The following is a 16642-nucleotide window of genomic DNA, read 5'->3' as shown; positions in this document are numbered from 1 at the left end:
TTCTTTAGAAATACCAAATCGTATCCGTGATTATTTGCGCTTTTGATTTAAAACCCGCCTTTCGTCTATAAAAAGGGAAGAAAAGAAAGATTATGCCTTAAATTTATTTAATTTTATATGAAACTCGTATCCGTGATCAATATTAGCACAAAAATATTCTTTATCTTTTTATGATACATTGCTTTCTTTTGTTACAGTTGGCTATGTGACATTCGCATTACCACTTTGTACAACGATTCCTCACTAAAAATTAAGATTTTGACAACATAGACAGCTGCATTTTCAATAAAAATGGAATTCGTAAATATACTTACTTATTTCCTCCTGTTTGTCGAACAATTATGAAGACACAATGAATTCTGATGAACTCAGGAACCGAAAACTATCATATATACTAAGTAAGTACCGAAAATGTAACAGAATTGTTTACTGAAATGGCCCGAATTCACGAATATCTTATATGCGACAAACTGGCCCTATCCGACCATCTAGATATACCATTGTCAACAATTTCAGTGCGCATTTCCTCGAATCAAAGCAGAACGTTTTATACATGTATCACTGTACATGAATATTTTGACACATGAATAATTTAAACATAGATGGAGAATTTACAGTTTGATAAAGTGAAGTTAATGAAGACGAATACGAAATTTCCATTTTATCTATAGAAGCAACAGAAGGATGCATACAAGACGGGGGGGGGGGTACTTTTAGACCCCTCTCTTGTTTGTAATAAATAAGAAACAATATAATCCATTTACCAGCCTGTTTAAATAATAGAAGAGTTAAATTTTCAATATTGTGCGTTCACTTTTAATGAAAATAAGATTAAAATTCAATGTAAGGTGAATTCATACGCAGGTATAAAATCAAATGCATGTCAGCCATGTGTATGGACTACATATTGGACACGTGGACATAAAATTCTTAGAGAATAAGTTTTACTTTTATTCTAGTAGTGGCTAGTTTAACTCTTATTTTAGTTGTCAGAATTTTTAAATCTGCATGAATGAATTAATTAACTGGTACTTCAGGGATCTAAAAGATTAAATAAATATCTTGAGGGTAACCTGTGTTTCATCAAACTCTAATGACTGCGTCAAAAAAAAGGGGTGTTCGACTTCGTCAAAAATTGCCTATATATCTGCATTTCAATGAACTGAAAAGTTTTAAGAACTCTGATATACAATGTAAATAATTTTTTAAAAGCAAAAGATATTTTCTAGTTTGGAATTTTTCATGTGTATAATTTGTAGATCTAACAATGTTTTCGTCCCACGTCTGAAAGACGCTTGAGAAACGTGACTTAAGGAGAAAGGGTGTGTGTGTGTGTTTTTTTCGCTTTAAATTCAAAACGACTCGTTTAAAAAATTGCAAAAAAACATCAAGATTACTTTTGTAACCAGTTACAGGAAAAAAGTGTTTTTTTTTCAAAATTAAACGATAGGTTTTTTCATAAAAATATAACAATTGAAAAATATGCATTTTTCAAGGCTTAAATGAACCATAGTTTTTCAGTTTAAGTTCTTCAAAAAATATTTTGGCGATGTGTACCTCTACAAAAATACTTTATTTGTGTGTTTAATGGTTAAATGAATGAGTCGATGAAATTTGACAGTCAGACTAGCTGGACTTTTTTTGAAATTCAAGGATTTTATAGCTAGCTGATTGAAAATTTATTCTCCGCGTGAACAGCCAAAGGGGGTAACTTTTGGAACTTCCTGTCCAAATTCGACTCGAACAATTATGTCCAAAATGTGCATACGCATTGTATATATAGTCATGTATAAAATATACAAAAATAGCGAAAATTAAACGACAGGGATTTTTTGGTGGTGGGTGTGTTGTACGTCCTTAAGTGAAAACTTACGATAAAAAATCGTTTTCACAAAAATTCTCAAGAAAGTCTTAATGCATGTGAGTTAAGGTATAGGCGTTTCTATGCAAATGAGCTAATTAAAACGCATAAGAGGTATATTTTTGATTCAGAGAAAGTTTCGATTTATTTTTCTTATGCATACTTAGAACCCACGATATGTTATAGCCAGTACACATTATAACGTCATATCATGACGTCATTGTTCTTACCTACTGGAGTTAATACACAACTAGATGCTGTCATGAGACAGTAATACCCGCACTGAGGTGTTTGTCTCTAAATGCACACTCCTTCATATTGGGCTTACCAAGGAAAAAGTCCAAATAATTCTATAATTTACACAGTACATGTATTCGTCAAATCGAGCATAAAATGCTCAGGTAACCATGTGACCCATGAACCTCTTATACGCATTTCATATACTTAATTCATTACCAGTCTGAAATAACAGAATTTAATTAATGATGTAAATTAGGTTTTGATAAAAAAGGGGGGGGTATAAATTTTTGGCCCATAATTGGAACTTTTTAAATTTATTTTCTCAACAACAAATAATATTATTTTAGTACAAAGCGTTTATGATGAATTTATCAAAATGTGCAAACTTTTTAAAATTAGTATTTGATTAGGCAAAAACCTCCTTGAAAAGCCATACCCAATCAATTTTGTCAACCACCCCCCCCCCCCCCCAACACACACACACACAATTTGCCTGTTTTTGGAAATAGGCCTAGATGGCAAAGTTATGTTAAAACATCGTTTGTTATGATAATTTAAAATTTGTTCTTGTACTGTACATGTATGTGAACGCCTTTTTAAAAATTTCTACATCACATTGGGCTTGCGTCACCCTACCAGTACTAGTACTAGTTTTACCATTATCATTTTTAGATTGCACATGCCATGTGACATGGTGCAGTGTTACATGTATATCAGTTGAAATTAATTCATTTTGTGTTTTAATTGGATTATATTTCATGAAGTTGACAGGACCTATGACAGTCGGTAAGTACAAGTTTAAGTATAGATTGGGGTAAAATAAACCGAAATGCAAATGGTTAGGTTAAAGTTTAAAAAGGATCAAAGATCATCGGCAATCTCCTATGCAGAGTTGTCGTTCGTTTCTTTCTCAGCCACTGAATGTATGAGCCGATGGTAGAGAGTGGATCATCGAATGCCACAATAGACGAATTTCACATTCTGAAGAGTTATCTCCCGTTGTCGACATTACATTCAGTTACAGGCACAGATCCGGGAATTTTTTTCCGGGGGGAGGGGGGGGGGGTCCACACCTCGGTCCAAAAAAATTCCAGCCCAGAATTTCCTGAGGAGCAAAAACAAAAAAAAAAAAAAAAAAAAAAAAAGCAAAAAACAAACAAACAAAATAAAAACAATGATGGTGGGGCCCATGTTTTTAAAGGGGGAGGGCATCCAAAGTCATTTTTTATTTGCTTCTGTAAATCAGTATATAGTCCTATTTAAATAACTTTGCAAGTTCCAGGGGGGAGGGGGGGTTCCAATCTCCCTAGCCGTTCCCTGTCCCTGAAATGACAAATGATCATGTGACTCCTAGATAGTAGAAAACTTTTCCATTTGACTATACATAATTTTGTTTCTTGTGTTATTATGTTATGTACATCTAATGGTTTAAGGTTATGATACCCTGGAGGTCATCCCCCAAGTATTAGACTAGTTTGCATACATGAACAAACAGGGGTCTGGGAAGGGGAAGGGGCAAGGGGAAGGAGTTATCTCTTTACATCTTAATTGTTGAAAATTCCTAAAATGAATGTTAACCTCAAATCCGACTTGTACGTCATTATTTTTAAGTGATGGTGTCTCCGTATGAGTGAAAAATTCCCAAGAGGGACATTTAACAACAAACAAACATTAATGACTTAAAAAACACAATATACATGTACATGTTTATTAGTCAACGGATATACTTCTGATCATATCTCTAGTTCTCCCTTGAATCAGAAATGATGATATAAATATTTTAAGAATGATTAAGAGTTGAAAAGGTTGTGCATTTTAAAATCACTAAGCTCTGTGGTTGAATTAGCTATACCAGTTTAGCTTATTTTGCTACTCAAAGCACCTTGATTAACTATTTTTAATCATACTGTTTTCTGAAATGTGAAGTTTTTTCAACATGGATACAAGTCATACCTTTTCAGCTTCTGAAAACAATGCATGAAAAAAAAACTGCTTTTCAAATACTGTAACTCTTTCCAAGTACTTGTGATCATCAGTTTTTAGCTCACTTGAGTTTTTCTGGTTTTCTGATCACATTTTGTTTGTCATCCATCTGTCCGCCTGTAAACTTTTCACATTTTGTCTTCTTCACTAGACCGCTAGGCCAATTTCAACCAACCCTGCCACAAAGCATCTTCGGGTAAAGGGGATTCAAGTTTGTTCAAGTGAAGGGTCACACCCTCTTTCAAGGGGGGATAATCAAGAATTAGTGAAAATTTGGTGGTATCATTTTAAAAAAGTCTTATCAAGAACCACTGACTGGGCCCAAAAAGTTGAAACTTTCTTTACATAGACTTAGTGTAGCTTCAAATTTGTTAAAATTATGACCCACTGGTGTAGGGTGGGGCCACATATGGGGATCCAATGATTTACATAGAAAAATGCAGGGGATTTTTTCCATCATAAATCTTCTTCTCATGAACAGCAAGGGCATTATAGTCGTCCGTTTTCACAAAAGGGACCTAGGGGACATTAAATCTCATTTGTCTGTCAGTCTGTCCATTTGTCAGTCTGTCTGTCTGTCACAATAAATTTAACCTTGGTCATAACTTCTGAATAATAAGAGATAGGGCTTTCATATTTCACAAGTACATTACCTACAAGAACTTTCTAAACATACCATGATTTCTGAACCCATGACCTTGACCTTGAAGTTTGACCTACTTCTCAAAAAATTTAACATTATTTTAAATGATCATTTTGAAAGAGAAAAGATAGGGCGTTCATATTATACATGTGTATTACCTGTGACAAGACCTTTCTAAATATATCATGACTTTGACTCTGTGACATTGACCTTGAAGTTTAACCTACTTTTCAAAAATGTTATATTTCCTTATAACTTTTGATTGAGAAGAGATAGGACTTTTATATTTGACATGTACATTACCTGTAACAAGATGTTTCCAAGCATGCTATGATTTTTTTACCCCTTGACCTTGATGTTTTACCTAATTTTCAAAAATTTTAACTTTGGTGATTACTTTTGAATGACATATGATAAGGCCTGCATATTTGAAACAATATGTCATAAATAATGGCATCCCATCCACTAGGACACGGAAAGCAGGGGACCACAATTCTTTGAATTTGCTTGTTAGTCATTTTGATATGGAAACATCCTCATAAAGTGTAGATTCAAGTTTTTTATGCCCTGCCATGAATATGGCCGAGGTATATAGTGTTTGTCATGTCCGATTTCAATAAAAACGTCATTATGTTGCTAATACATACTGATGTAAGCTTTTCAACTGCATCAAAATTTTTGACCTTGACTTTTCCTTTGACCTTGACCTTACTTTTCTTAAATTAGTGTCTAGATCAGTTTTGAATAAACAATTCAAGATATATTTATCAAACTTCATATGCTGATATATACTGCTGAGAGATATCAATTGCATCAACTTTTTTGACCTTGACTTTTCCTTTGACCTTGACCTAAATTTTGTTAAATTAGTGTTTATCTACGTTTTAAATAAACCATTTCTGATATTTTTATTGAACTTCTATGCTAATAGTAAATACATACTGATATAAGCTTTTCAACTGCATCAGCATTTTGACCTCAACCTTTCCTTTGACCTTGACCTCTCTTTTCTCAAATAAGTGTTAAGCTCAGTTTTAAATAAATCATTCAAGATATTTTTATCAAACCTAATATGCTGATATGTATTAGTGAGAGCTATTCAGCTGCATCAAAAACTTTTCACCTTGCACTTTCCTGTGACCTTGACCTCCCTTCTCTTTAATTTGTATTTTGATTAGTTTTAAAGAAACAATCTAAGATATTTTTATGTAAGCATGCACTTATACATAATTTTGTGAGAATTTATCATCTATATCCATTTTTTTTAGATTTTAGTTTCAATTTTAAAGAAACTGTTCAAGATATTCTCATCAAACTTCATACACTCATACAAATTTTCATGTTGCATTAGTAATATACATTCGGCAGGGCATTTATGTCCTATGGACATATTTCTAGTTTTCAAATCATGACCTCCGAGGATAGGGTCAGGCCACAATAAGGGATCAAAGTTTTATAGAGATTTAAAAGGAAAAAAAATCTTCAAAATTCTTCTTTTTAAGAACAACAAAAGCATGATTAATATGGAAACATTCCCAAGAAGTGTAGATTCAAGTTTGTACAAATCATGACCCCATGGGTTAGGGAGGGGCCATTTTTTTTCCTGCCCCTTTTTGCTATCCACATGGAAATGCAAATTTTAAAACCATTTTACACATCCACAGGACAAACTCAATCATCTTCCAAATGATCATGATTTAAGGCTAGTGCATAAAATATAAGGGAAGTTCTGAACCAGGATGTTTAAACATGTTAAATATATTTTTTAAAAAAAATTGACCCCCATTTGACCCCCAGGGGGAAAATAAGAATTCCGAAACCTTACTGCACATCTATAGGACACCACCAACCATCTCCCAAAAGATGATTAGGCTACTGTGTAAAATGTAAGTGGAGTTCTGGGAACCAGGGGCTTTTTCCATAAAAAAACGTCATTTTTCGACCCCCATTTGACCCCCAGGGTGAAAATGAAAATTCCGAAACCTTACTGCACATCTGCAGGACACCACTCACCATCCCCCAAAAGATGATTAGGCTACTGTGTAAAATGTAAGAGGAGTTCAGGGAACCAGGGGCTTTTTGCATAAAAAACGTCATTTTTCGACCCCCATTTGACCCCCAGGGTGAAAATGAAAATTCCGAAACCTTACTGCACATCTACATGACACCACCAACCATCTCCCAAAAGACGATTAGGCTACTGTGTAAAATGTAAGAGGAGTTCAGGGAACCAGGGGCTTTTTGCATAAAAAACGTTATTTTTCGACCCCCATTTGACCCCCAGGGTGAAAATGAAAATTCCGAAACCTTACTGCACATCTACATGACACCACCAACCATCTCCCAAAAGACGATTAGGCTACTGTGTAAAATGTAAGAGGAGTTCAGGGAACCAGGGGCTTTTTGCATAAAAAACGTCATTTTTCGACCCCCATTTGACCCCCCGGGTGAAAATGAAAATTCCGAAACCTTACTGCACATCTACAGGACACCACTAACCATCTCCCAAAAGATGATTAGGCTACTGTGTAAAATGTAAGAGGAGTTCAGGGAACCAGGGGCTTTTTGCATAAAAAACGTCATTTTTCGACCCCCATTTGACCCCCAGGGTGAAAATGAAATCTTTTGGGAGATGGTTAGTGGTGTCATGTAGATGTGCAGTAAGGTTTCGGAATTTTCATTTTCACCCGGGGAGTCAAATGGGGGTCGAAAAATGACGTTTTTTTTATGCAAAAAGCCCCTGGTTATCTGAACTCCTCTTACATTTCACACAGTATCCTAATAGTCTTTTGGGAGGTGGTTGGTGGTGTCATGTAGATGTGCATTAAGGTTTCGGAATTTTCATTTTCATCCTGGGGGTCAAATGGGGGTCGAAAAATGACGTTTTTTTATGCAAAAAGCCTCTGGTTCCCAGAATTCCTTTTAAATTTTACACAGTAGCCTTATCATCTTTTAGGAGAAGGTTGATGGTGTCATGTAGATGTGCAGTAAGGTTACGGAATTTTCATTTTCACCCGGGGGGTCAAACAGGGGTCGAAAAATGACATTTGTTTGTGCAAAAAGCCCCTGGTTCCCTGAACTCCTCTAACATTTTACACAGTAGCCTAATCATCTTTTGGGGGATGATTGGTGGTGTCATGTAGATGTGCAGTAAGGTTCCGGAATTTTCATTTTCACCCGGGGGGTCAAATGGGGGTCGAAAAATGACATTTGTTTGTGCAAAAAGCCCCTGGTTCCCAGAACTCCTCTTACATTTTACACAGTAGCCTAATCATCTTTTGGGAGATGGTAAGTGATGTCCTGTAGATGTGCAGTAAGGTTTCGGAATTTTTATTTCCCCCCTGGGGGTCAAATGGGGGTCATATTTTTTGGAAAAAATATTTAAAATGTTTAAACACCCTGGTTCCCAAAACTTCCCTTATATTTTATGCAATAGCCTTAAATCATTTGGAAGATGATTGATTTTGTCCTGTGGATGTGTAAAATGGTTTTAAAATTTGCATTTCCATGTGGATGGCAAATAGGGGCAGGGAAAAAAATGGCCCCTCCCTAACCCATGGGGTCATGATTTGTACAAACTTGAATCTACACTTCTTTGGAATGTTTCCATATCAATCATGCTTTTGTTGTTTTTGAAAAGAAGAATTTTTATACCCGCACTTTCTAATGATATTTTTGTTACTCATGTCTGACCGTCTGTCCGTCCGTCCGTCTGTCACACTCTTCTTTCTCAAACTCCTCTTACATTTTACACAGTAGCCTAATCATCTTTTGGGAGATGGTTAGTGGTGTCATGTAGATGTGCAGTAAGGTTTCGTAATTTTTATTTTCACCCGAGGGGTCAAATGGGGGTCGAAAAATGACGTTTTTTAATGCAAAAAGCCCCTGGTTATCTGAACTCCTCTTACATTTCACACAGTATCCTAATAGTCTTTTGGGAGGTGGTTGGTGGTGTCATGTAGATGTGCATTAAGGTTTCGGAATTTTCATTTTCACCCGGGGGGGTCAAATGGGGGTCGAAAAATGACGGGTTTTTTTATGCAAAAAGCCTCTGGTTCCCAGAATTCCTTTTACATTTTACACAGTAGCCTTATCATCTTTTGGGAGAAGGTTGATGGTGTCATGTAGATGTGCAGTAAGGTTACGGAATTTTCATTTTCACCCGGGGGGTCAAACAGGGGTCGAAAAATGACATTTGTTTGTGCAAAAAGCCCCTGGTTCCCTGAACTCCTATAACATTTTACACAGTAGCCTAATCATCTTTTGGGGGATGATTGGTGGTGTCATGTAGATGTGCAGTAAGGTTTCGGAATTTTCATTTTCACCCGGGGAGTCAAATGGGGGTCGAAAAATGACGTTTTTTTATGCAAAAAGCCCCTGGTTCCCTGAACTCCTCTTACATTTTACACAGTAGCCTAATCATCTTTTGGGAGGTGGTTGGTGGTGTCATGTAGATGTGCAGTAAGGTTTCGGAATTTTCATTTTCACCCGGGGAGTCAAATGGGGGTCGAAAAATGACATTTGTTTATGCAAAAAGCCTCTGGTTCCCTGAACTCCTCTTACATTTTACACAGTAGCCTAATCATCTTTTGGGGGATGGTTGGTGGTGTCCTGTAGGTGTGCAGTAAGGTTTCGTAATTTTCATTTTCACCCGGGGGGGTCAAACAGGGGTCGAAAAACGGCGTTTTTTAATGCAAAAAGCCCCTGGTTCCCAGAACTCCTCTTACATTTTACACAGTAGCCTAATCAACTTTAGGGAGATGGTTAGTGGTGTCCTATAGATGTGCAGTAAGGTTTCGGAATTCTTATTTTCCCCCTGGGGGTCAAATGGGGGTCAAATTTAAAAAAAAAAATTTAATATGTTTAAACACCCTGGTTCCCAGAACCTCCCTTATATTTTATGCACTAACCGTAAATCATGATCATTTGGAAGATGATTGATTTTGTCATGTGGATGTGTAAAATGGTTTTGAAATTTGCATTTCCATGTGAATAGCAAATATGGGCAGGAAAAGCAGGAAAAAGATGGCCCCTCCCTAACCCATGGGGACATGATTTGTACAAACTTGAATCTACACTTCTTTGGAATGTTTCCATATTAATCATGCTTTTGTTGTTCTTAAAAAGAAGAATTTTGAAGATTTTTTTTCTTTTTATTCCTATATAAAACGTTGATCCCCTATTGTGGCCTGACCCTATCCTCGGAGGTCATGATTTGAGAACTAGAAATATGTCCATAGGACATAAATGCCCTGCCGAATGTATATAACTAATGCAACATGAAAATTTGAATGAGTGTATGAAGTTTGATGAGAATATCTTGAACAGTTTCTTTAAAATTGAAACTAAAATATAAAAAAATGGATATAGATGATAAATTCTCACCAAATTATGTATAAGTGCATGCTTACATAAATATATCTTAGATTGGTTCTTTAAAACTAAACAAAATACAAATTAAAGAGAAGGGAGGTCAAGGTCACAGGAAAGTGCAAGGTGAAAAGTTTTTGGATGCAGTTGAATAGCTCTCACTAATACATATCAGCATATTGGGTTTGACAAAAATATCTTGAATGATTTTTTTAAAACTGAGCTTAACACTTATTTGAGAAAAGAGAGGTCAAGGTCAAAGAAAAGGTTGAGGTCAAAATGATGATGCAGTTGAAAAGCTTACAACAGTATGTTTTTACTATTAACATATGAAATTCGATGAAAATATCATAAATGGTTTATTTAAAACGTAGATACACACTAATTCAAAAAAGTGAGGTCAAAGTCAAAGGAAAAGTCAAGGTAAAAAAAGTTGATGCAATTGATAGCTCTCAGCAGTATATATCAGCACATGAAGTTTGATAAATATATCTTGAATTGTTTATTCAAAACTGATCTAGACACTAATTTAAGAAAAGTGAGGTCAAGGTCAAAGGAAAGGTCAAGATCAAAAAGGTTGATGCAGTTGAAAAGCTTACATCAGTATGTATCAGGATATCACGTTTGATCGAAGTCGGACGTGACAAACACTATATGTCTCGGCCATATTCATGGCAAGGCATAAAAAAACTTGAATCTACACTATATGAGGATGTTTCCATATCAAAATGACTAACAAGTAAATTCAAAGAATTGTGGTCCCCTGCTTTCCGTGTCCTAGTGGATGGGATGCCATTATTTATGACATATTGTTTCAAATATGCACGCCCTATCATATGTCATTCTAAAGTAATCACCAAAATTAAAATTTTTGAAAATTAGGTAAAACATCGAGGTCAAGGGGTAAAAAAATCATATCATGCTCGGAAAAATCTTGTTACAGGTAATGTACATGTCAAATATGAAAGTCCTATCTCTTCTCAATCAAAAGTTATAAGGAAATATAACATTTTTGAAAAGTAGGTTAAACTTCAAGGTCAATGTCACAGAGTCAAAAGTCATGATATATTTAGAAAGGTCTTGTCACAGGTAATATACATGTATAATATGAATGCCCTATCATTTCTCTTTCAAAATGATCAATTTAAAATAATGTTAAATTTTTTGAAAAGTAGGTCAAACTTCAAGGTCAAGGTCATGGGTTAAAAAATCATAGTATGTTTAGAAAGTTCTTGTAGGTAATGTACATGTGAAATATGAAAGCCCTATCTCTTATTATTCAAAAGTAATGACCAAGGTTAAATTTATTGTGACAGACGGACAGACTGACAGACAAATGAGATTTAATGTCCCCTAGGTCCCTTTCGCGAAAATAGATGACAATAATGCTCTTGCTGTTCATGAGAAGAAGATTTATGATGGAAAAAATCCCCTGCATTTTTCTATGTAAATCATTGGATCCCCATCTGTGGCCCCACCCTACCCCAGTGGGTCATAATTTGAACAAATTGAATCTACACTAAGTCTATGTAAAGAAAGTTACAAATTGAATCTACACTAAGTCTATGTAAAGAAAGTTTCAACTTTTTGGGCCCAGTCAGTGGTTCTCGATAAGACTTTTTTTAAAATGATACCACCAAATTTTCACTAATTCTTGATTATCCCCCCTTGAAAGAGGGTGTGGCCCTTCACTTGAACAAACTTGAATCCCCTTTACCCGAAGATGCTTTGTAGCAGGGTTGGTTGAAATTGGCCCTGTGGTTCTAGTGAAGAAGACAAAAATGTGAAAAGTTTACAGGCGGAGAGATGGATGGGAAACAAAATGTGATCAGAAAACCAGAAAAACTCAAGTGAGCTAAAACTTATGATCACAAGTACTTGGAAAGAGTTACAGTATTTGAAAAGCAGTTTTTTTTTCATGTATTGTTTTCAGAAGCTGAAAAGGTATGACTTGAATCCATGTTGAAAAACTTCACATTTTAGAAAACAGTATGATTAAAAATATTTAATCAAGGTGCTTTGAGTAGCAAAATAAGCTAAACTGGTATAGCTAATTCAACCATAGAGCTTAGTCAATTTTAAAATGCACAGCCTTTTCAACTCTTAATCATTCTTAAAATATTTATATCATCATTTCTGATTCAAGGGAGAACTAGAGATATGACCAGAAGTATATCCGTTGACTAACAAATATGTACATGTATATTGTGTTTTTAAGTCATTAATGTTTGTTTGTTGTTAAATGTCCCTCTCGGGAATTTTTCACTCATATGGAGACACCAACACTTAAAAATAATGAAGACGTACAAGTCGGATTTGAGGTTAACATTCATTTTAGGAGTTTTCAACAATTAAGACGTGAAGAGATAACTCCTTCTCCTTGTCGCTTCCCCTTCCCAGACCCCTGTTTGTTCATGTATGCAAACTAATAATTTGTTTTGACATAAAAAAATGTGAATATATACAAATAGTTTAATGGTCCATCTCTTTGAATGATTTTCATTCCTAATTCTAGGAGGGTACATGGGTTGACCAAAATTCATGAATGAAATGTCAAGCAATCTTATCATTGATGCACTTTTGCTTAATTTGATGTAGTCATATTGTGAACATTTCCAGTTCATTAGAGAGTGGGGATGACCTCCAGGGGTGGAACCCCCCCCCCCCGTCCTGGAAATTCTGGATCTGTGCCTGTAACTGAATGTAATGTCGATAACGGGAGATAACTCTTCAGAATGTGAAATTCGTCTATTGTGGCATCCGATGATCCACTCTCTGCCATCGGCTCATCTCATACATTCAGTTAGATAGAACGTTCTATCGTTAAAATGATATTGTCCTACGGACCCGGTTTAACGATAGAATTCCTTCCGTGTATTGGCAATGTTGCAAAATAAACACGTGCGATAACTCGAACTCTGTGCATTTTCTATGAAAAATCCAGAGAGTTCCGAATGTCAACATGGCGTTAAATTTGAAGCGAGGAAAAAATGTTGAGAAAATGAGTTGAATTTTCGTATTTACGAGTATATGGATTATTCTATGGGTTAATAGGCATATGCAATCTCAAAAAGGTTTGTTATGATTAATTTGGTAGTTATTTTCAGTGCAACTCCTTTTGTATTCTTCAAAATCATTTCGGAGTGGATCCACTCCGATTTGCTACATTGCAAAGTATATGGGACGTATTCTAACTGTGGTGAGGGCTTGTCCCGAGACACAGTTAGATTATTCTAACTAACATTCAGTGTCTGAGAGAGAAACGAACGACAACTCTGCATGAGAGATTGCCGATGATCTTTGATCCTTTTTAAACTTTAACCTAACCATTTGCATTTCAGTTTATTTTAACCCAATCTATACTTAAACATGTACTTACCGACTGTCATAGGTCCTGTCAACTTCATGAAATATAATCCAATTAAAACACAAAATGAATTAATTTCAACTGATATATACATGTAACACTGCACCATGTACAATCTATAAATGATAATGGTAAAACTAGTACTAGTACTGGTAGGGTGACGCAAGCCCAATGTGATGTAGAAATTTTCAGAAAGGTGTTCACATACATGAACAGTACAAGAACAATTTTAAATCATCATAACAAACGATGTTTTAACATAACTTTGCCATCTAGGCCTATTTCCAAAAACAGGCAAATTGTGTGTGTTGGGGGGGGGGGGGGGCAAAATTGATTTGGTATGGCTTTTCAAGGAGGTTTTTGCCTTATCAAATACTAAATAAAGTTTGCACATTTTGATAAATTCATTAAAAACACTTTGTACTAAAAAAATATTATTTGTTATTGAGAAAATAAATTTAAAAAGTTCCAATTATGGGCCAAAAATTTATATCACCCCCCCCCCCCTTTTACCAAAACCTAATTTACATCATTAATTAAATTCTGTTATTTCAGACTGGTAATGAATCAAGTATATGAAATGCGTATAAGAGGTTCATGGGTCACATGGTCACCTGAGCATTTTAGTTCTACCCATATGTTCGATTGACGAATGCATGTACTGTCATTTGACTTTTTACTTGGTAAGCCCAATATGAAGGAGTGTGCAATTAGAGGCAAACACCTTAGTGCGGGTATTACTGTCTAATGACAGCATCTAGTTGTTGCTGTCTTTTATAATCTTATGAAGTAAAGAATAATGACGTCATAATATGACGTCACAATGTGTACTGGCTATCTCATGTCGTGGGAACCAAGTATATATTAGACAATAAGTTTTAACTTTTTTCTGTATAATAGATAGAGTCCTTAAACTTTAATTAGTTTCTTTGCATAGAAATGCCTATACCTATCCTTAACTCACCATCGAAGTGCAAAATTAATCTGTCGTAATTTTACGACAACCACAACCCACTCTTAAGTATAAAATATTGTACTTTTAAAGTGCAAAAAAAAAAAAAAATAGTGTAAATATTACTCTTAAGACAGAAATAAATGTAAACAAAAATGGCTGCAGCGTTTGTTGTTTTATTCGATTCAGAGAGAGCAAAGCGTCGGGAAAGGGTATTTCGAGACCGGTCTAACCCTCTGGACATATTTAACGACATCGAAATTGTAGCGCGTTATCGCTTTCCAAGGCGGTACATTTTCGAGCTGGTTGACCTAGTGCAAGACAAAATCCAACATCCAACCACAAGATCATATGCCATTCCGTCACACAAGTAAATTTCAGCTTTCAACTGTTCTTATTTTTAACTCGAAACATAGGCACTCCCCAGCTTAATTGTAAAAAAAATATATATCTACTGTACTATAAACATAACAGGTTTATAGTATAGTAGATATATATTTTTTTACAATTAAGATGGGGAGTGCCTATGACTCGAAACACAAAAGAGCTAATGGTTGACGGTCGAATTCGTCCCCTTGAAACGTCGGTCTATCGAAATTTCGTCTCCAAGCAAATTGGCTCCTTCAAATTCAAGTGAATAGATAGTATATATGAAAAAAACTAAATACAAGAATTGGTTAGATACTTTATATAGGGAAATTTACTTTGAACTGTAGGAATAAGACATTAATTTCATATATCGGTCTTTTTTTAAACCTTATAATTTGTACTTTACTAAATCATTTGTACTTACAACTTGGATTTTCTGGATGTGAATATGTTCCATCCATTTTACTGATAGTCTCATTCAATAGAGCAAGAGGTCCATAGGTCACAATGATCACCCGAGTAACCATTTGACCTCCAGTTTAATTTTTCATCATAAAATTAAAAAAAAGTCAACTTTATATTTTCACATGATATATTCTAATCGTATGATTATCACCCTAGTCCCAAAGGGTCATGTCATAGTAATCTAACGTGAAACAAATCTTAGGACAATTTAATATTTATTTAATTTTAAATTTAACAAGGTTTATATAATAAAATATAATTGCCGTAATCTCACACCAGGAGCCATTAATTATATTGCATTTTTCAAAAATGAACCCTCACAACTTTGCATTTTTTACATATGAATAATGTGGCCCTCCTATTTCAAGAATATATTTTTAAATAAATATCTTTCACAGATATAAATAGCTTTCATAAATGCTGAATTCCCTTCACCCAAGGATGCTTTTATTGCTTAATTTGTGGAATTAAGTTTGTTTGAAACTGCTCCAGTGGTTCTGGAGCAGATGTTAAAAATATAAAAATTTTACTACAGGATGGAGGGACACTGGAAAAAATGTAATCCATATAGCTCATTTGAGTTATAATTTCAGTGAGCGAAAAAAGTAGAGATGGAAAGAAATGGAGAGGAAATTTATATTTTTCCTACAGAATTCCTCGCTACCAAGCATAATGAGAAGAGTTGGTTAGTGATTTGCTCTTGGGGGATTCAGGGTATACACTCAGGAAATAGCTCTTGACCCCATTTGTAAGCCCAAGGAGTCCTCAGAAGCAGAGGTACAGCAATGCCCATTGCACTACAAAAAACATCGTTGAAAGGGCATTTGGTGTTCTCAAGAGTATATTCAGGTATAAATAAAATACTCATATAAATAGCAATTTTAGTAAATTCATCTGCACTATTGAAAAGGATTGAAAGGAAACTATTTAGTTCTACCCATATTTTATTGCGACATTTAAAAATTAATCTGTAGTGAGTTCCTTCTGATATTTCATATTCTGCAAACAATATAGAGAGAGGTTTTTTCAAACTGTATTAAAATATAATGTAATCTAAATATAACCCGGAATCTAGATATTTTATTTACAAATGCATTCATAAACAGAAGGCAGTTTGCACCCGAAAAATGTATGAAGATTATTGAGTGCTGTTTAAGGCTACATAACAAAGCCATAGATGGCCTGAATTCCACTAATTGCTGGAAATGAATCCGACCAGCTTTATCAAAACAATGTTGCGTATCAAGGCTCGGATAATGATGGAATTGCTGTGCGGCAAAGACTTGTTCAGAGGTTTTAAAAACTTTTGCTATGTTTTAGGATATTAATATTTTATTGTATTGTATTGTAGTTTATTGTAATTTTGTTTTGTTTGCTTTAGCAATATCCGAT

Source organism: Saccostrea echinata, unplaced genomic scaffold (genome assembly GCF_033153115.1).
Source record: "Saccostrea echinata isolate AGI-Se365-2 ecotype Australia unplaced genomic scaffold, CSIRO_AGI_Sech_v1 ptg000043l, whole genome shotgun sequence".
Classification (NCBI taxonomy): Eukaryota; Metazoa; Mollusca; class Bivalvia; order Ostreida; family Ostreidae; genus Saccostrea; species Saccostrea echinata.
Note: the sequence above shows the minus strand (reverse complement) of the source record.